At 42.2% G+C, this 22626-nt stretch overlaps 1 long non-coding RNA gene across 1 annotated transcript in view; it reads left to right on the forward strand.

Annotated features, from left to right (window-relative positions):
• Positions 1-355: 355 nt before the first annotated feature.
• LOC120519115 overlaps positions 356-22626 on the forward strand; it is a 128481-nt gene continuing 106210 nt past the window's right edge. Inside the window, exons 1-3 of the long non-coding RNA XR_005631387.1 lie at positions 356-383; positions 20321-20652; positions 21829-21944. This is a non-coding gene — a long non-coding RNA (uncharacterized LOC120519115). The remainder of the gene's footprint in view (positions 384-20320; positions 20653-21828; positions 21945-22626) is intronic.

Consider the following 22626-nt stretch of genomic DNA (forward strand, 5'->3'; position numbering starts at 1 on the left):
ATGTGATGAGGCGGGCGCCGACCTTCTACCAGAAGCACAAGAGGGCAATTGGATCCATCATTCTACATGCCGGCGTAAACGACATAAGGCACCGAGAGTCAGAGGTTCTCAAGGCTGACTTCGCAGCACTAGTTGAAGACACGAAGGAGAGGACCCCATCCGCAAAAATCTTCATCTCGGGTCCACTACCTCTCGTCAGACGATCGCATGAATACTACAGTCGTCTGCTGGGTTTAAACAACTGGCTGAGAGGCTTCTGCGAGAATCAAGACATCGGGTTTATAGACAACTGGGATCTTTTTTGGGAAAGGCCGCTTCTTCAAGCGGGATGGACTGCATCCGAATAGATTTGGCGCCGGGTCCTCTCCGAAAACATCGCTAAGGTAATTCGTCTATCTTGACTGTCTACTTCTACTGCTAACCCCTTACGTAATGCTACTGGTTTGATAGGACATAATGGCTTAACAGAGTCTTCCGTTAAAGTGCACATCATTAATAATCTAATAACAAATCTTAATGCACGTAAAAAATCTAGGCAGTGCGGCAAAACACCAATAATTTAATTGAAATTACTACTTCAGATCAACACTGCATTAAGACTATAAAAACGGATTGTAGATTACATAAAAAGTACACACAGAGCGTTAACAAAAATAACTTAATTTTTGTTCCGATTACCATAACACGCATAAAATTCAGCTCTGCCCTTCAGAAACATTAAATATGGCACTATTAAATGTTAGAGCTTTAACTAACAAGACATTTTTTATAAACGATCTTATTAGTGATAGAAACATTGATTTTATTGCGCTAAATGAAACATGGCTTAATTCAAATGGGCGGCAGTTTTAATCGAATCTGCGCCTCCGGATTACAGTTTTACTCGTGCGACCGCCAGGGAAAAAGGGGCGGTTTGGCAAACATTTACTCGAGCGATTAAAATGTAAAGATGTTAGTTTTGGTAAATTTAAGTCCTTTGAGTATCTCGCCGTTGTTATTCATGGAGATTCTCACGTTCTCGTATTATCCGTGTATAGACCTCCTAAATATAACGCGTCTTTCCTTGAGGAATTCTCTGACTTAATGTCAATTTTAGTTACAAACTATGATGCACTCTTAATAGTCGGCGACTTTAACTTTCATGTCGACAATCAGTGTGACCAAAAGGTAAAGGAATTCATGAACCTCCTGGACTCTTTTGATTTGAGGCAGCTCGTAAATCAGCCTACACATAAAGCAGGTCATACGTTAGACTTAGTGATTACTAAAGGACTTAAAGTTGATATAAAGCAGGTCACTGATATCGGTCTATCAGACCATTTCCTTCTACTATTTAATATAGAAATAAAGATAGAAAACGCTCATGAGAAGCATTTTGTTAAAAACGCTTCTTTGACTCATCAGCAGCTTTAAAGCTTACAACTATTCTAAGCAATCAGTCCGTTTATAATGCCAGCTATAATAGCGAGGATAATGTAAATAGTAAAGTGGAAAACTTTAATTCTAAAGTAAGAACTGCTGTTGACATAGTTGCACCTGAAAAGACAGTTAAAAAATCCTCTAGTACTGTTATTCCATGGAAGACCCAAAGAGTGTCTGATTTAAAAAGAACATGTCGTAGAGCTGAGCGTAAATGGAGGAAAACTAAACTAACTATCCACTATGAAATATTAAAAGTTAAAATAACAGAATACAATAACACTGTCCGTCTTGAGAGGCTGCTATTTCTCTAATATTATAAATAACAATGCTAGTAATCCCAGAGTCTTATTTTCAACAATTGACCGTCTGTTAAACCCAGGTAACACAAAGGAATGCCCCAGAATACTTCCAGTGAAACCTGTGAGAACATTGCTGTATTTTTCACTCAAAAAATTAATGATATTAGAGATAACATAGTATATCTCCCCAACACTGCAGAACCTCCAAAGCCCCGGTACTCCGTTATAAACAAATTAAATGCTTTCACCAGGATAGATTTACCTGAATTACATAGTATAATCTCTCAACTGAAACCCTCCACCTGCGTCCTTGACCCAATACCAACCAGGTTTTTCAAAGAAATATCAGGCGTCTAATTGACAATATTCTGGACATAGTAAATTCGTCATTAGATACGGGGTCTTTCCAGACTGTCTTAAGACTGCTGTAGTTAAACCCCTTCTTAAGAAACATAATCTTGACCCCTCTGCCTTTGAAAATTTTAGACCCATTTCTAACCTGCCCTTCTTAAGTAAAATTCTAGAGAAGGCAGTCATTATGCAGTTAAATGACCACCTAAATAAACATGCTATTCTTGATACTTTCAGTCAGGCTTCAGAACAAATCACAGTACAGAAACTGCACTTGTTAAAGTAGTAAATGACTTGGGTAAATGCAGACAGAGGCCATTTATCTGTTCTCATCCTCTTAGATCTGAGTGCTGCATTTGACACCATTGATCATAATATTCTTAGAAATCGCCTTAGTCAATGGGTGGGCCTCTCTGGCAGTGTCTTAAATTGGTTTGAATCCTACCTGGCAGGGAGAAAATTCTTTGTGAGTTGTGGTAATCAAATCTCAAAGACACATGATATCCGATATGGTGTTCCACAAGGCTCTATCCTGGGTCCGCTGTTATTCTCAATCTATATGCTTCCGTTAGGTCAGATTATCTCAGGTTACAACGTGAGCTACCACAGCTATGCTGATGACACACAGCTGTACTTATCTATAGCACCTGATGACTCCGACTCTTTCGATACACTAACACAATGTCTTACTGGTATTTCTGAATGGATGAATAGTAATTTTCTCAAACTAAATAAAGAGAAAACTGAAATTTTGGTAATTGGCAATAATGGATTCAGCGAGGTTATCAGAAATAAACTTGATGCACTAGGATTAAAAGTTAAGACGGAAGTAAAAAATTTAGGGGTAACCGTTGACTGTAATCTGAATTTTAAATCGCATATTCATCAGACCACTAGGACAGCATTTTTCATTTAAGAAACATAGCTAAAGTTAGACCTCTTATATCATTGAAAGATGCTGAGAAATTAATTCACGCTTTTGTTTTCAGTAGACTAGATTACTGTAACGCACTCCTCTCAGGACTACCCAAAAAGACATAAATCATTTGCAACGAGTGCAGAATGCAGCTGCTAGAATCCTAACTGGGAAAAGAAAATCCGAACACATTTCTCCAGTTTTGATGTCACTACACTGGTTGCCTGTGTCATTCAGGATTGACTTTAAAATACTGCTTATGGTTTATAAAGCCTTAAATAATCTCGCTCCATCTTATATATCGGAATGCCTGACACGTTATATTCCAAATCGTAACCTTAGATCTTCAAATGAGTGTCTCCTTATAATTCCAAAAGCTAAACTTAAAAGAAGTGGTGAGGCGGCCTTCTGCTGCTATGCACCTAAAATCTGGAATAGCCTGCCAATAGGAATTCGCCAGGCAAATACAGTAGAGCACTTTAAAACACTGCTGAAAACACATTACTTTAACATGGCCTTTTATAACTTCACTTTAACTTAATCCTGATACTCTGTATGTTCAATTCTTCATAATAACTATTCATGGTGGCTCTAAAATCCGTACTGACCCCTACTCTCTCTTCTGTTTCTTTTCCGGTTTCTTTGTGGTGGCGGCCTGCGCCACCACCACCTACTCAAAGCATCATGATGCTCCAACAATGATGGACTGAAAGCCAGAAGTCTACGTGACCATCATCATCAGGTCCTTCCATGAAAATATGATGATTTATGTTAGGTAGAATGCCCAGAGGGGACTGGGCGGTCTCTTGGTCTGGAACCCCTACAGATTTTATTTTTTCTCCAGCTTTGGAGTTTTTTGTTTTTCTGTCCACCCTGGCCATCGGACCTTACTCTTATTCTATGTTAATTAATGTTGACTTATGTTTATTTTTTATTGTGTCTTCTATTTTTCTATTCATTTTGTAAAGCACTTTGAGCTACATTTTTTTGTATGAATATGTGCTATATAAATAAATGTTGATTGATTGATTGATTGATTCTCTGAGTCGCGTTCACGATCCTACCCCCCGCCCCCCATCTGACACTGCTGTTTTCACATAAAGACGCGCTACAGCTCTGTACTCTGTAGGAAGTAAACCACACTCTAACACGGGTTGTTTTTCTGCAGTTACTTTTTTGATTAAAAGCTCGCTTGTTCTGTTGTATTTGTACCTTTTGTGAAAGTGTTTCTTTTATATTTGGACTTCAGGGGTCACACATTATAAACTTCATGTCTATATTTTGTCAATTATTACTAAAACATGAAAAACGTTTCTTTTTCAATGATGTGTTTACATAGATCGCTGTAGACATGGAACACACATGAAATGCAAGTGTTCCAAATAATGATAATAGTATTTATAAAAGGTGTGGTTTTGCTTGAGATCTCACTGTATACAACTCTAAGCAACTGACACGCAGGTAAACAGACTTGAGCTGAGGAAACTGTGCGGGGTGGGGGATGTGATAGCAGGCTACTTGCTGTTTGCTGCATATCAACACATTTAAAGGACAAAACAGGCTGACGGAGAGGTGTGAAGTGTTTTAAGGTGGGACGGATCTACGAGTTTTTTCGTAAGCTCTGGTAATTCTAGTGTTAACAGCATCTGTGCCTGTGGCCTTCCATTTCCTGATTCCATTCCTTACAGTTGAAACTGACAGTTTAAACCTCTGAGAGAGCTTTTTGCAGCCTTCCCCTACACCATGATACTGAACAATCTTTGTTTTCAGATCTTTTGAGAGTTGCTTTGAGGATCCCATGCTGTCACTCTTCAGAGGAGAGTCAAAGAGAAGCACAACTTGCAATTAACCACCTTAAATACCATTTTCTCATGATTGGACACACCTGTCTATGAAGTTCAGGGCTTAACGAGCTAATCCAACCAATTTGGTGTTGCAAGTAATCAGTATTGAGCAGTTATATGCATTCAAATCAGCAAAGTTACAAGAGGACCCACATTTGTGCACTGCCAGTTTTTCACATTTGATTTAATTTCATACAACTAAATACTGCTTCATTAAAAATCTTTGTTTGGTAAACACCCCAGTGCTCAGATGTTCCTAGGAAATGAAAGACATACCACTGTTATTTTTTTTGTTGAAAGTAGAGTAAATTATTATGCAGGCTGAGAGGGGTTCCCAAAAATACTGTACAGTATATATATGAGTATTTTTAAATAAAGTATATATATATAGTATACAGTATACACCTGTATAGTATACAGTATACACCTGTATAGTATACAGTATATATATATATATATATATATATATATATATATATATATATATATTTATAAAAAACTTGCAACGAGACAAGACTTTTTACCGTGGACGAGAAGTGATCTTTTGAAGAGAGACCGAGACGCTTTCACTTCCTGCGAGCCGGACAAGTCACGTCATACTTACAACCTTCAGACGCAAGTCCCATGATACAGCTGTCCCATTAGCGCTGACAAACTGAAAATATTACTCGGGGGGAAATAACAGTGAAAAGAGATTGAATATTCAGGTGCTGTACAGGCTTTTAAATGTTCGAAGCACTGCACGAAATACAGATCACACGGCACACAGCAACAGCAAGCCAACAGCTTCTTGAGCAAAGAGGAGGTGAAAAAAACAACTTTTAACTTCTTTCCCAATGTATCACAGTTTAAGAGGGGATTCGGAGGAGTGGCTGCGTATACTTGGGGTGCATTCAGCCCCCCCCTTCACAATGGCGCCTACCGCTGGCGAAAGGTGTAGGCTAGCGAATTTCAGATCACGAGTGACGGTAGCAGCAGCACACCAGCAGCTGCTCGAGCAAATGTATTTGTTTCCCACTGTATCGCCATTTAAGAAGGGTTTCAGAGAAGCGTCCTCTGGCAGGGGGAGAAAGGGGTTGGTAAGCGAAGCAAGCAGGGGGCGAAGCATCTAGTATATACATACATATACATATGTGTGTGTGTGTGTGTATTGACATCTTCAGGCCTCTGCTGATGTAAGCAATTCCACCCTGGATTCAGAGGAGGCGCTGTCACTCTTTATCTCTTCCTTTTCTCCCACGTCTCTAAAGGGCAAGCATCAAAAGATTCCCTGGCTACACCCCACTATAGGCTTTTGAAACCCCTCCCCTTCTAGGTTAATTAATATGTATTTGGTCTGCCAGCCAGCAGCAGACACTCATTTAGGGACCCAACAGACAGAGAGAGACAGAGATTCTGTACATAGCGTACTTTGTTTTTTTAAGAAAGAAAGTAGCAGTCACTGTTATTTGTGTTTATTTTCATTTGCATTGTACAAATTAAAAAGGGATTGCAGGACTGACACCCCAAACCTTGAACTTGCATTGGACCCTTTCTTGACAGTATATACAGTATATATAATTTAAGAAAGAAAACAGAGAGCATCAGTGTATCTGGGCACCAAGGCAGATTCCCCATTTAATTAACTGAAAGTTAATTTTGTGAGAAAATACACAAACTAAACTGGAGTGACTAAGAGTTCTCCAAATATTTGGTGTCTTAGCCTCTTTGCTTGTAGGTCAAAGGGATCAGGGTCCAAAATGAGTGACATCTTCTTGCTGGTTTCCAGGTCAGAAGGGGCACAGCTTTTATTTGAAAGGGCAGAAGTGGCATCACTGTTAGCATGCGAAGTGTCTTCCTCCACTCTAGGGGTAACAACATTGAAGCTGGTAATGACTGCATTTGAAGATCATCCCAACACCCAACACAGACTGGACATGGAGGCACATGTAAAATAAAACAATTATTTATTTTTCTTCAGCTGGAGGGCACGTCTTCCCCATGTCCCCAGGCACAGCACAGTTCCAAACCACCAAATAAGCAACAACACTGTTCTTTTCCACCACCACTCCTCCTCCTGACTCTGGCCATTGAGTGGTGGTTGCTGGGCCCTTTTATAGTCCACCCAGAAGAGCTCCAGGTGGTTGATTTGCGAGTTCCGGCAGCACTTCCTGGCGTGGTGAATACGCTACCTATATGGGATCAGGAGTCCCAGCTGCAGCACCCCCTGGCGGCCCTATAGGGCTGCACCCAACTCCAACTCCCATGGACCCCAGCCATCCGCCACAATATATATATACTGTTTATGTATATATCTCTTATATATATTTCTCTTCTGGTTCGTCCTGCTTCCTCTGCAAAATCAGTCCCCCACACGGCATTTCTCGATTTCTATTGGTTTGTCCTGCTTCCTCTTCAAAACCGGTCCTCCACACATGCAGCCCACACAGCATTTCTTGATTCCTATTCCTCCTCTTCCAAACCCTTCCCCACGCTGCCCTGTGGCCTACCATACACCCCCACGTCGCTTTTCTCGATTCCTATTCTTCCTTCGGACTACTACGTTCCCCGCTCCTCTCTCATGACCCTGTTGGTGTCACGTCACCGCCCTATATCTAGCCTGACCGCGTCACCTTTCACTTCGGCCATGTGTGCGCCTGGGAGTCTTTTCTGTAGCCTGCTACAGGAAAGGTACTCTCTCGACCATTGGCATTGATTTCGCTCCTTGCTATTTTCGTTATACTGCGACGGTTGTTTCCTAAGTCTTTGTTAAAAAATGAACAACAGTTTCTTCTCTGTCGACGAGTTTTTGTACAACATCATTTCTATTTCGGGATCCAGCAACTGCCTGTTCCTATCAGTGGGTTATTTCTTGACACAAACGGTTGACAAAGGCAATGCACTCTCACTATGACATAGGGCAGTAGATTTCGTTGCATCATATTGGGACAGATTTGGAGATGTTCTTCCCATTGTTCTTTCCAACGCAAGTCGAGATATCACAAGGCGGCCTCAAGAGTACAATCAATACATGGCAACATCTGGAGTTTATGGTGGTGAAGCTGAAATTCAAGCTCTTTCCCAGATTCTCCATGCTACCATTGTCATTTACTTTACACGACCCCAACATCCCGCCCTGCATTACGTTTGCAAAGATTTGCGTTAATCGACAACAACCAGTCTTCAGCCATGGTCAGTTGTACGTGGCTTTTTCTAGGGTTAGATCTTTCGACTCATTATGTGTCATCTCCAGCAAAACACCTATTCACAACTGCGTCTTTTAAGAAGTATTTCTATCTTCTTGATTTCTGAATTCCTTTCTCCTTTTCTGTTCCTATTCTTATACCGCCGGGCATCGGCTAGTGTGTATATATATATACATATATATAGTCACAGATGTCTGGGGTTCTTACCCGGCCGGGATGCCTGGAAGGACCAGAAGGAGGCATTAATAGTTTCCGGGTCATGAGGGGACAACCGCCCTGGATTAGGAAAGGACCACGGGAGAAGAGAGAAAAGCTTTCAACCCGGGACCTGTGGTCACCGCCAGGGGGCGACTTAAGCCTCGTGGGACCCGGAAACAGTTACGTCAGCCACACTCGGAAAGATGGAGGAGGAACCTGCCAGGGATGCCCAGAGTGCTTCCGGTGCAAAGGGCAGCACTTCCACCACACCAGGAAGTGCTGCTGGAAGGACGTTATTAGCCACCTTGAGCACATCAGGGCAGGAATAAAAGGGGCCACCTTCCTACAGTCAGGGAGCTTGGGTCAGGAGTGGGAGCAGGACAAAGCTCCCAGGAGAAGAGTAGAGGTGGCTAAGGACTGTGAGAGAGAAGTCTGATTATTGTGGGGATTAATTGCTGTGTGCATTGTGTGGTGTTCGGGACTGAAACCTGTGTTTGTTTATAGGAAATAAACGTGTGACTTTTATAAAGATGTGGTCTCCGACTGGTGGTGTCTTGGTAAGTGTCACTATATATATATTGTGGAACTGGCCCTGGACACAGACAGACGGACATCGTTTGTTCCACCCAACACACGTTTATTCACCACAACTATATACAATATTTACAAAGTCCAGTGCACAAACCCAGTGCCTCCAGCACCGATTCCCCAAAAGTCCGGGCCTCTCACACAGTCCCTAGTGCCTTTCTTCTGGCCGCCTCCAGTCCTCTCTCCAGCTCCGTCCTCTTCCACCCGACTTCCGCTCTCGACTGTTGAGAGGTGGCCCATTTTTTAACACGCCGGATGAGCTCCAGCTGCTTCCCGGCACTCCTCCATAGACACATCTCTGTGTGGCGGAAGTGCCGGCTGCGCACCCAGAAGCCCTCCGGGTGTCCCCATTCTTCTTCCTCCCAGCAGTTCCGGGTGTGGCGGAAGTGCTGGTCTCCAGGGTTGTTCAGGCACCGCGGCGTCACCTGGCAGTGGCCACGGGCCCCTACAGGGTTGGGCTTCCAAGCCCCCTACCCGAGGCCACCAACAAAACTAGGACGGTCGCCCCCTCATGGTCTGGAAGAGGCACAAGCCCTCCTCCGGTCCTCCTGGGCGTCCCGGCTGGGCTCTACCCCCAGCCGCATGCGACTATATATATATATATATATATATATATATTAGCAAAATACCAAGGCCAGCGGAGAAGTAGTGTGTTAAAGAAATAATGAAAAAGAAAAGGAAACATTTTGAAAATAAGGTAACATGATTGTCAATGTAATTGTTTTGTCACTGTTGTGAGTGATGAGTGTTGCTGTCATATATATATATATATATATATATATATATATATATATATATATATATATATATATATATATATATATATATATACAGTGGAACCTTGGTTTACGAGTAACTTGGTTTAAGAGTGTTTTGCAAGACGAGCAAAAATTTTTAATAAATTTTGACTTGATAAACGAGCGATGTCTTGCAATACGAGCAGTATGGATACACTTTGTCTGCTGAGCGTCATGTGATCACAACTGAGCTGATGGTTCTTCTCTCTCTCTCCTTATCTTGCTTGCTTGCTCGCCCAGTGCGTCTCTCTGTTTACAGCACGTCTCGTCTCTCTTTCTCTCCTTATCTCGCTCACCCAGCGTGTCTCTCTGTTTACTACAGCATTGTGACTCTGTGTGTGTGTGCGCTGTGAAGTGTAAGTCCCCATCTTGCTCCCCAAAACACGAAGCTGAGTCTCAGTACTTTAATACTAGCTTTATTCAGCTTGAAACAGCAAAAGCGCTGTTATTTATTGCAGCGGGATCTTTATAATGTTCCTTGTATGACCCATTGACGACAGGCGCTTATAGCATGTCTGTGATCTTTTTGGATGCGCTTATACGGTGAACTGCTAAAGCGCTGGGAGACTGCGATTGCTTTGGGACGCTCTTCCGCGTGTCGTCCTGTTGGGTGGAATCCCACATGAGTTTAGAAACTCACACCAGCCATAATTCTTTTTAAAGGTAAAGTGCAGGTTAATTTGTATTATATATTTTACTTTATATTTTGTATTAATCATTTTTATATGAATAGTTTTGGGTTGTGGAACGAATCATCTGAGTTTCCATTATTTCTTATGGGAAAATTCGCTTTGATATACGAGTGTTTTGGATTGCGAGCATGTTTCCAAAACGAATTATGCTCGCAAACCGAGGTTCCACTGTATATATATATACACACATATAAACATGTCGACAGAAATATCTTTGGTAGGAATGTAAGTTAAATGTAGGCATCATTGCATAAATTTTTCTTCACCATACAAATGTAAAGAGTAACTTCACCTTACATTCCAACCAAAGATATTTGTGTCGACTAAATAGAACTTTAAAAGATATACTTTTTTGAATGTGATTGCGCAATTCAGATCGAGTTGACGTGCACTACATCAAGCCCGCGTGCTATTGTGGTTTTGTCTGCGTGCCTCAATAAGTCACCCTCCCCTCGCTCTTACTTTTTTACCATTCATCTAATGAATACACTGAGTATGGCTTTACCAAAACAATCATTGATGGCGAATAAAGTATCCATTATTCATAAAGCTTCAATTGGTGATCTGTCTTTCTGCGTTAACCGCATATTTTTTCATACATCTCAACCGCCCTCGGGAAGCACACGTACATACTCAGTGCACCCTCTCTCGGGAATCAAACCTCGGACGTCAGCGCTAGAGGCGAAGTCTCTACCATTGCTCCATGGCGTGTGGTTTGTCTGTTTGAGAGTATGTAGATCGGGGTATATATATATATACAGTGGGATGCAAAAGTTTGGGCAACCTTGTTAATAGTCATTATTTTCCTATATAAATCGTTGGTTGTTACGATAAAAAATGTCAGTTAAATATATCATATAGGAGACACACACAGTGATATTTGAGAAGTGAAATGAAGTTTATTGGATTTACAGAAAGTGTGCAACAATTGCTCAAACAAAATCAGGCAGGTGCATAAATTTGGGCACCACAAAAAAGAAATGAAATCAATATTTTGTAGATCCGCCTTTTGCAGAAATTACAGCCTCTAAACGCTTCCTGTAGGTTCCAATGAGAGTCTGGATTGTGGTTGAAGGTATTTTGGACCATTCCTCTTTACAAAACATCTCTAGTTCATTCAGGTTTGATGGCTTCCGAGCATGGACAGCTCTCTTTAACTCACACCACAGATTTTCAATTATATTCAGGTCTGGGGACTGAGATGGCCATTCCAGAACGTTGTACTTGTTCCTCTGCATGAATGCCTTAGTGGATTTTGAGCAGTGTTTCAGGTCGTTGTCTTGTTGAAAGATCCAGCCCCGGCGCAGCTTCAGCTTTGTCACTGATTCCTGGACACTGGTCTCCAGAATCTGCTGATACGGAGTGGAATCCATGCGTCCCTCAACTTTGACAAGATTCCCAGTCCCTGCACTGGCCACACAGCCCCACAGCATGATGGAACCACCACCATATTTTACTGTAGGTAGCAGGTGATTTTCTTGGAATGCTGTGTTCTTTTTCCTCCATGCATAACGCCCCTTGTTATGCCCAAATAACTCGATTTTAGTTTCATCAGTCCACAGCACCTTATTCCAAAATGAAGCTGGCTTGTCCAAATGTGCTTGAGCATACCTCAAGCGGCTCTGTTTGTGCTGTGGGCGGAGAAAAGGCTTCCTCTGCGTCACTCTCGCATACAGCATGTCCTTGTGTAAAGTGCGCCGAATGGTTGAATGATGCACAGTGACTCCATCTGCTGCAAGATGATGTTGTAGGTCTTTGGTGCTGGTCTGTGGGTTGACTCTGACTGTTCTCACCATTCGCCGCTTCTGTCTATCCGAAATCTTTCTTGGTCTGCCACTTCGAGCCTTAACTTGAACTGAGCCTGTGGTCTTCCATTTCCTCAATATGTTCCTAACTGTGGAAACAGAAAGCTTAAATCTCTGGGACAGCTTTCTGTATCCTTCCCCTAAACCATGATGGTGAACAATCTTTGTCTTCAGGTCATTTGAGAGCTGTTTTATGACCTCCATGTTGCTACTCTTCAGAGAAAATTAAAGGAGGAGGGAAACTTACAATTGACCCCCTTAAATACTCTTTCTCATTATAGGATTCACCTGTGTATGTAGGTCAGGGGTCACTGAGCTTACCAAGCCAATTTGAGTTCCAATAAATAGTTCTAAAAGTTTTGAAATCAATAAAATGACAACGGTGCCCAAATTTATGCACCTGCCTGATTTTGTTTGAACAATTATTGCACACTTTCTGTAAATCTAATAAACTTCATTTCACTTCTCAAATATCACTGTGTGTGTCTCCTATATGATATATTTAACTGACATTTTTTATCGTAACAACCAACGATTTATATAGGAAAATAATGACTATTAACGAGGTTGCCCAAACTTTTGCATCCCACTTTATACATATATATATATATATATATATATATATATATATATATTGTTACACATGTGCGATTAGGAGGCAGTCAAAGGGCCTAAAGGTGAGTGAAACATTGCGAGATAGAGGGTTGTCACGTGGTACCTACCCAAATCTCTTTTGCCCGACAGAAAACTGGAAGAAAAATAACTCCTCCACTTCCGGATTCCAAAATGGCCGCGACGACGTCACTTCCGGTTCCACCATGATGACGTCACTTCGGCTCCATCAATTCACATCACCTCCGTCCCCATCCTGATGACGTCACTTCCGGTTCCTGTTTCAAACGTCACTTACTGCCAACCATTTCCTGTCCCATAATCCTTCCCTCTATAAAGTTGCCATTTTTCTCAGGAAGATTGTTCATTGTTTTATTTTTAAGACTTTGAATCGTGTTTTCTTTGATTGTCTGGACGACAATATATGGGGACGGTCCCCAAAACTTTTCTTTGTTGGAGTATTATTCTTTTTAAAAAGAAACCTTATCACATTGGCGTAGTCGACAAGGATTGTTTTTCGTCGAGTTTAAAAGATGTCGGAAGAACACGACCTTAATTCTATTTTGAGCACCATCATGACCGATCTGCAAACCCTGAAGCTACAGATGGGTGAAACAAGGACCCAAGTAGCTGAAGCCAACGCTCGTGCTGCTGCTGCTACTGCAAGTGCACGGATGGAGGTCGCTCGGCCACCACCTGTTGCTATAGCAACACTAACTGAGTCAGATGACATTGAAACATACTTTTTGATTTTCGAGCGTATCGCTAAGCGGAACGCATGGTCGAGGTCAGAATGGGCGTACATACTGGCTCCCTACCTGAAGGGAACGGCGCAGAGAGCCTATTACGATCTAACTGAGGAGCAGGCAGCTGATTATGACGCTCTAAAAAAGGAGGTCTTCAAACGCTACGGCGTATCTCCGGAACAGCAGGCGAGAGAATGGAGGGATTGGCAGTTTGATCCCGACAGACCCATAAGAACACAGGGCTTTGAAGCCTGGGGAAAAGTATGTCGCTGGCTACGGCCCGATATTAATAATTCCCACAAAATGGCTGAACTGCTCGCTTGTGAGACTTTTGTGCATGCCCTCCCTGACCATATCACCCAGCAAGTCCGGAAACATAATTTTGAGGACATGGACTCCTTAATCCAGATCACGGAGCGTCATTGGGCGGCTTGCAAATCAGGGAAATCAGAACGGTTCTCTCGTCGAACCCAACAGGCACGTGGGGCAACTCCTGAGCCCACTCGACAAGCTCCCGAGCCTGCCGTCCGTAAGCGGGACAGACATTGGACATCTGTCCCCTAACTGTACCATCGAGCCTATGGATTGCTCATTAGTTAAGGGAGAAAGGTACTGTGCCACTGTGACTAATCCTTTATCTCTTCCATATACAGGTGCAGTTATTATAAATGGCAGGAAGGTAAGAGCAATGTTTGATTCCGGGAGTAACATTTCCATTGTTGCCACCCGTTTCATTTTACCGCAACAGTGGACTAGGATAAAAACTAGTCTAAAATGTATTCATTGGGATATCAGGTATTATAAAACGGCCAGATGTGTAATATCCGTGAATCATCACCTAACAAGTATGGCCATGGCTGCATTACCGGATCCCCCTTTTCCAGTTATATTGGGTAGAGACTGGAATAATATTACCAGCGGTAATAACGTAACTGTACCTCCGAAACATTTGGGCTTAGTAATGGAGAATACTGCTCTGACTGCCTCCATGCCATGTCCCACAGTAGCACGGACCCATACGGGTACCCAATGTGAAGAAATTGATGTCCCATCGACCTCTGCGGGAACCAGTGCAGTTAACGCAGAAGACGTGGAGACAGAAACCACGCCCCTTAAGGTCGCACAAGACCCTATACAAGATTTAACTGCTCAATTCCTATTAACACCATCATCTTTTAAAAGGGAACAATGGAACGATGATTCCTTAAAAAATATTAGGAATGCAGTAGTATCTACCGAGGGTTATACAACCCTGGATCCCATGCCACCGATGCCGTTCTTTGCATTAAAAAACGAATTATTATATAGAGTGGCAGATCACGAGGGAGAAGTGCGAACGTTGTTGTTAATTCCACGCACTTTTCGGCTAAAGGTGTGTGAATTAGCACACGCTCACCTTCTAGGAGCTCATTTAGGCTCGAAAACGCGTTAGAGAATAAAGCTCCGATTCTATTGGCCGGGAATTAACGAGGAGGTCCGGCGATTTTGCGCTTCCTGTCCGGAGTGTCAACTTCGCCAGATTCCTAGAAGGACGCGAGCTCCTCTCGTTCCCCTTCCCCTTATTGATATCCCTTTCGAACGAGTCGGTATCGATCTCGTAGGACCATTGGAACCCTCGTTAAAAGGTTTTAAATATATTTTGGTGCTAGTAGATTATGCCACTCGCTTTCCGGAAGCTGTTCCTTTGCTCGCTAATACAAAAACATCGCACGGGAATTAGTAGGGATATTCGCTCGTGTTGGGATCCCCAAAGAGGTTTTAACGGACCAAGGGACTCCTTTCACTTCGGAGACGTTCAGGGAAGTAGCCAAATTACTCAGAATAAAACATCTGAAAACGTCTGTCTATCATCCCCAAACTGACGGATTGGTAGAACGTTTTAATCAAACTTTGAAACAGATGTTATGCAAGGTAGTTAACGAGGATGGAAGAAACTGGGATCAGTTGCTTCCTCTCGTTTTGTTTGCCTATCGGGAAGTCCCTCAGACCTCTACTGGTTTCTCTCCCTTTGAATTATTATATGGAAGACAACCCAGAGGACTTTTGGATATGCTAAAAGAAGGATGGGAACAGGAGGTCCTCCCAACTTCAAATATTCTCGAATATATTGCGCAATTACACGATAGACTAGAGAAAATCAGACCAATCCTAAAAGAAAATTTGGAAATTAGACGAATGCTAGAATTAGGGGTTATTGAGGAAAGCCATAGCCCTTGGTCTAGTCCAATTGTCTTAGTTTCTAAACCTGATGGGTCGTGGAGGTTTTTTAATGACTTTCATCAACTTAATCAGGTCTCTAAATTTGATGCGTATCCCATGCCGCGGACAGATGATTTACTTGATCGGCTGGGGAACGCTCAATTCCTAACTACTCTTGACATGACAAAAGGGTATTGGCAAATTCCCTTAGCGGACTCCGCCAAAGAAAAAAACGCTTTTAGTACGCCCAGTGGACATTGGCAGTACAGGGTCCTTCCTTTTGGCTTGCACGGGCACCAGCTACTTTCCAACGTCTGGTAGACACACTGCTAAGGCCCCACAATTCATATAGCGCTGCCTACCTAGATGATGTGGTCATTTATTCCAGCACGTGGAAGGATCATGTCTGCCAGATTAAAACAATACTCTCCACGCTAGCGAATGCTGGTCTTCGAATTAATCCAAAGAAATGTTTTTTTTAATTAAAAGAAGCCAAATATTTGGGCTACCTAGTAGGAGGGGGTGTTGTTAAACCACAATGTTCCAAAATTGATGCCATTCTTAATTGGCCCCGTCCGATGAATAAGCGGCAGGTACAAGCATTTTTGGGATTGGCAGGTTACTATCGTCGTTTTGTACCTCATTTCTCAGAAATTGCTGCCCTTATCTAATTTGACAAGGAAACGAGCACCTTAAAAATTGGTATGGGATGTTTCGGTTGAGAAGGCATTCGGTGACTTAAAGTTGGCCCTTACTTCAGCACCTGTTTTACGATCTCCTGATTTTTCTATTCCTTTTCTCCTCCAGACCGACGACGCCACAGGCTTGGGTGCCGTGCTGAGCCAATGCGTTGATGGTGCTGAACACCCTGTTATGTACCTGAGCCGGAAACTGCTGGACCGAGAGGCCAAGTATGCTGTGGTGGAGCGAGAAGCCTTGGCGATTAAGTGGGCTGTTACGTCTTTGAGGTACTACCTACTGGGGCGGGAGTTTACTCTGGTGACGGATCATGCCGCTTTACAGTGGATGTCCCTTCATCGGGAGTCTAACCCTCGCGTCACTAGGTGGTTTTTGAATCTTCAACCTTATCGTTTCAATGTCATTTATCATAAAGGTTCCTTGCAGGCCAACGCAGATGCTCTCTCTCGTGTCCACGACCTCTCGGTGCAGGTCGCCCGACCCGAGGGGTCTGGGCTGAGGGGGTCATGTCACACATGTGCGATTAGGAGGCAGTCAAAGAGCCTAAAGGTGAGTGAAACATCGCGAGATAGAGGGTTGTCACGTGGTACTTACCTGAATCTCTTTTGCCCGACAGAAAACTGGAAGAAAATAACTCCTCCACTTCCGATTCCAAAATGGCGCGACGACGCTTCCGGTTCCACCATGATGACGTCACTTCCGGCTCCATCAATTCACATCACCTCCGTCCCATCCTGATGACGTCACTTCCGGTTCCTGTTTCAAACGTCACTTACTGCCAACCATTTCCTGTCCCATAATCCTTCCCTCTATAAAGTCGCCATTTTTCTCAGGAAGATTGTTCATTGTTTTATTTTTAAGACTTTGAATCGTGTTTTCTTTGATTGTCTGGACGACAATATATGGGGACGGTCCCCAAAACTTTTCTTTGTTTTTCTTTGTCCTCCTTTCGTGAATATTTAGCAGCAGTGTTTCTATTGGATTGCCGCTGAAGGACGGTCTTATATGGGCAAGCACTAAATTTCGAGCAGAAGTCTATTATAGTATATGGACGAAAAAATAGGTTCCAGTTATGACCATTACGTGTAGAATTTCGAAATGAAACCTGCCCAACTTTTGTAAGTAAGCTGTAAGGAATGAGCCTGCCAAATTTCAGCCTTCTACCTACACGGGAAGTTGGAGAATTAGTGATGAGTGAGTGAGTGAGTGAGTGAGTGAGTGAGTGAGTGAGTGAGTGAGTGAGTGAGTGAGGGCTTTGCCTTTTATTAGTATAGATATATATATATATATACAAACACAAACACACACATACTGTCTATGTAAAGTAAATGGCGTAGCATTTCCCTGTATTTGTAAAGTATGAATCTCACTAAATAAAGGTCTTGTAAGAATAAAGGTTGATCTTTCTCCTAATATGCTAAGCTATACTATACTACACTATACAGGATATGCTGTAGCTATGCCATGTTATAATATGAATTGAGAATAATGTGAGGAATCCAATCCTTGGGGCACAGGCCTGGGGCTGTGAGGGGCTAAGATGTTCATTTTGTTTGCAACTTCCACAAGTTCAAGTTCTCCCTGCTCTCCTTCTGTCTCTGCCTTTTGTAATCCCTCCGAAGACAGCCAGTCAGTACTATAATACACCACAGGGCATGTATGTGTGAAACTGAGGCGGCGTTTTTATATGCATTGTATGTATAAAAGATGGCACAGTAGTGCCAAGGTTAGTGCAGCTGCTTCATTGATCCAGTGTTCTGGGTTTTTAACTCAGTTATTGTGCGGACCCCCCTGTGTCTGTGAGACGTTTCTTCTCTGTTCTCTGGTTCTCCTCCCACATCCTCAGAGGGTTGCAGGTTTAGTCAATTGACTAGTTGGCCTGATTGTGGATTTGTGTACAGCAGGGCCCTGTGATGGACTGGCACCTTCTCCAGGGTTGTTTCCTGCATTGTACCCACTGCTATTGGTTAAGGCCTGCCCCCCACACTGCCCTGAATTTCATTAAGTAGGTTTGAGTGCGACTGTAGGTATATAATGATGTAAGCTTGCTCATGTTTTTTACTTGATCTCTCTTTAGAAATCCTTCTGATTATTTAATTAAACTAAAATTTTCAGTTTAATATACTGAAAGAGGCCTATGTACACTATTCATCCCCTGCTGGCCAGCCACTAAGTTATGAGCTTTTTCTAATGTTTACCTAAAAAAAAAGAGTTTGATCTTATTAAATTGAAAGCTTATATCAAATTGAACTCAATTTTAGTAAATTCCTTTATTAAATTAGAATTCACACATCGAATGTATCTGGGTCAAACACAGGATTATCGCATTACAGTAATTCAGGTGGCCTCTGAGGTGGCCAAGGACATAATGGGTCACAGAGCGTTCCTGGAAGGTACACATGATGGCGGCCTCGGCAGCGGCATGACTCCATCGAGCAGAGGCCCATGTGGACAGGCGTGCATTTTCAAACCAGAGATGAGAGCTTTACATTTTAATATAAAGCTGCAAGAGGCAGATCGATGTACAGATAATGAATGAGACTTGATTTAATGAATGAGTTTTAGCAGGCAAACATCCTTTAAAAGTTCATTTATTGTCCTATAATTAAACAGCTGGAGTGCAAAATTTGGATCTAGTGGGACAATTCAAGGGGAGGGAGCTGGCAGGGTCACTGTGGTTAATTGGTCAATTAGCATATTTTGGCAGTGGTTGAAATTACTCTTCTTTACCACTCGCTGCACTCCTTATTTCTCTGAGACTTCACATTTATGTAACATTTTCATCCAAAGCAACTTACATATCATGACTACTGAGCAGTTTGCAAAACTGTTTGAAAACACACATGAAATGGAGGGTGTTACTGAACCAGCATCGTTTTGGCTGACATTTCAGTCCCTTAACCAACAACACCAATGATGCTGGACGTGCTTGTGTTGTTTATCAAATACAAACACGTGAATGAGCCTTTGGTCATTCTGTCCGGCCATGTTATTAAAGGTCCTTTTTGTAATTGGCTTATCTCCATAGCTTTTGTATTTTATGCATTGTTGGACATGATCAAAAACTGATCTCCTGTTAAATCCTTGCAGGTTTTGCCTCTGATTTCATTATCTTCTTTTTTTTTGTGGTACTTTAAATTTTACAAGATTGAGGAGGATTACAAGTGACAATCCAGTTTATTTTTTCAGTAATGATGAAGTTGTGTTCACAAATCTTTCAGCGTGAAGATTTATCTGAAAATGACAAATGATGCCTGCCCTGATTAAACAGCGCTCGTATTTTGGTTCAGTTCATCTACTGACTGAACTTGTTTAATCCAATTTTTGGGTCATGGGATGCTGGAGCTTATCCTGGCAGGACTGGGTTTAAGGCAGGAGCCAACCCTGGATAGCATGCCACTCAATTATAGACCAAACTCACTGAGACACAGTTAAACTGGGCAAGATTACAGATGCCAGTTACCCTCATCTGCATGTCTTTGGAGTTTGAGAGAATTACTTGGACTACAACCTCCATGCACATCTCCAGGACATGCAAACCCCATAGGCAGTGGCCAAACCAAGGAGATGTGAAACAGCAGACTTCACCAGTGCCACCGTACTCAATCCACTTTTTAAAATTTTATATAGTATCTTTCATGGAGTTGTGTCACAGTATGTCAATGAATGGAGGGTTTTTTATAATTTTTAAAAGTATATTCTATTGTCTGGGGTGGGCTCGTGCCCTGCCTTGTGCCCTGTGTTGGCTGGGATTGGCTCCAGCAGACCCCCGTGACCCTGTAGTTAGGATATAGCGGGTTGGATAATGGATGGATGTTCTAGTGTTAAGTAGATAGACTGCATTTTATGTTATATTTCTTTTATGGATTGAGCGTCTGTTAAATTGAATTCACTTGTTTGTAATTGTATTTAATTGCTTATGTATTTTTCATATGTGTTGAAACTGTATTTAATTGGGTGGAAATAGGAATGATGGGTGCTAACAAAGGAAGGGGGACTCTGGGAGGCAGAAGAAGAATTTTGCTTTCTGGAAGGTTGGGATCAAGTGGACTGAGAGCTGAACCTGGTATGGCATTTTCTTGAGGAAGCAAGAATCCACCGGATAGAAGTTAAGTATTAAACTCCTGGGCAAATTGGCACCAAATTCGATGAGGGACTGGCACCTTGATTCTGATGTTTAGATGCTTCCATCCCTTATTCTGCTGTAGCTCTATCCTTGGGAGGAGGATCACCCTCGTCTGTTCAAGTGGATGGACGTCGGAGTGGATCTTTTGGGGGAATCAGGCAAAAGACAGCGGGGTGAGTAACTGTTCTTGGAGACTACCTTTTTATCCAAAAGAGAAGGAAAAAAGTTTTATTTAAGGGTTTTAATTATTTAAATGTTTTAAATACATTTTGTAAAAGGGGGTTTGATTGGCCATTGAAGCACTGTTGCTTGTGCCTGTCTTTGGAGAGGGAAGAAAATAGGGTGGTGAAACCATCTTTTGTCGCAGGGGTCCTAGTGCCCAAAAATTTCCCTAGGTGGCATAGTCGGAATTTCGCCATTGGGCGACACTTGCACTATGGTGCAGTGGACCACATGGTTGCACGGTCCCATGTTCAGACCCTTTCTGTATGGAGTTTGCATGTTTTTCTCATGCTGGTACTGTTTTATGCCAGCTTCCTGCCTAAGATGTATGTTCATTTAGCTGGCAGTGTTTGAGCAAGTGTGGGTTTGTACATAAGTGTGTGACATGATGGACTGACATGCCGTCTAGGATTTTTTTCTAACTTGTGCTCTCTGATCCCAAACTGGATGGAGCACTGGCCGAGATCTTCACATGCACATAGAAGCTCATTCTTATCTGCCGAGTGATGGAAGGTTCAGCCATTCATATACTTAACCCTCGAGTTCCTAGTATCATGTCTTAAATTGTAGTGTGGACAGCTCACATAAGAATTAAACTCCACTATGACTGAAACAAATCTCTTTATTTTAAAACTCTATTATGTCTAAGCTGGATTTACAGTGAGGGAAATAACTATTGAATGAGTCAACATTTATTTCAGTAAAAATATTTCCAATAAGGCTATTGTCATGAAATTCTCACCAGTATTAACTCAAAGAATCCACAAATATAAAGAATTCACAACATGAAAGGCCATAATTCACAAAAATCAAAGGCTATAAATAAAAGTATGTGCAATAAAGTGGAATGTCACAGGGAAAAAGTATTGAACGCACTAATTGAATACTTCATGGAGAAGCCTTTGTTTATAACGACAGCTTCAGGATTCTTCCTGTATGAAGAAACCAATCGCCTGCAGTGCTCAGGTGTGATTTGTTCCCATTCTTTAAAGTAATTGGGTTTAAATCTTAAAGATCCTGGGGCCCCTTTTGTGAACCCTGATCTTTAGTTTCTTCCACAAATGTTCAATTGGATTTAAGTGAGGTGATTGACTGGGCTATTCTAACAACTTGATTTTCTTTCTCAGAAACCAAATGGAGAGTTTCACATGTCTCATCCTCATCGTTCTTCTGGATGGCAGCAGATTAATTTCAAGAATTCCATCTTCCATCTCCAGACTTCACTGTTGGTATAGTTTTTCAGGTAATGTGCAGTGCCATTTCTCCTCTAAACATGGTGTGTAATATGACAGCCAAAAAGTTCAACTTTGGTCTTGGTCTAATCAGACTACATTCTCCCAGTGTTTCATAGGCTTGTCCAAATTTTGTGTAGTAAACTTTAATCGAGCTTCAACATGCTGTCTCTTCAGTAATGGAGTCTTACGGGCTGAGCTTGAATAGAGGTTATGATGATGGAGTGCACTGCCTTTTGTTTTCTCTGTAACAATTGTACCTGCTGCCTCCAAGTCTTTCTGGAGCTCTTTCCCAGTGGTCCTTTACTATTGGGCTACCCTTCTGACTATCCTTCTGACTCCTTGGTCAGAAATCTTGCAAGGAGCTAATGTGTATGGCTGGTTGATACTGGAGTGATGTTTCTTCCGTTTTCAAGTTATGGCCCTAGTGGTGCTTACTGGAAGATTCAGAAGTTTTGAAATACATCTGTAACCATTTCAATTGATATGATTTGCAACAATCAGATTGCAAAGGTCCTGTGAGAGGTCTTTGCTTTTACCCATCATGAGATGTTTCTTGTGGCAGCAAAACACCTATTTATTGGCCATCAATATGTACTATCCAGCTGATATCAAGTTGCACAGATAGGAGGTGGAATTACTTTCTAACTACTTTCAGCTGGGTCTTTGCCTTTCCTTGCCTTGGCGTACTGC

This window comes from Polypterus senegalus, chromosome 18 (assembly GCF_016835505.1).
Source record: "Polypterus senegalus isolate Bchr_013 chromosome 18, ASM1683550v1, whole genome shotgun sequence".
NCBI classification, from domain to species: domain Eukaryota; kingdom Metazoa; phylum Chordata; class Cladistia; order Polypteriformes; family Polypteridae; genus Polypterus; species Polypterus senegalus.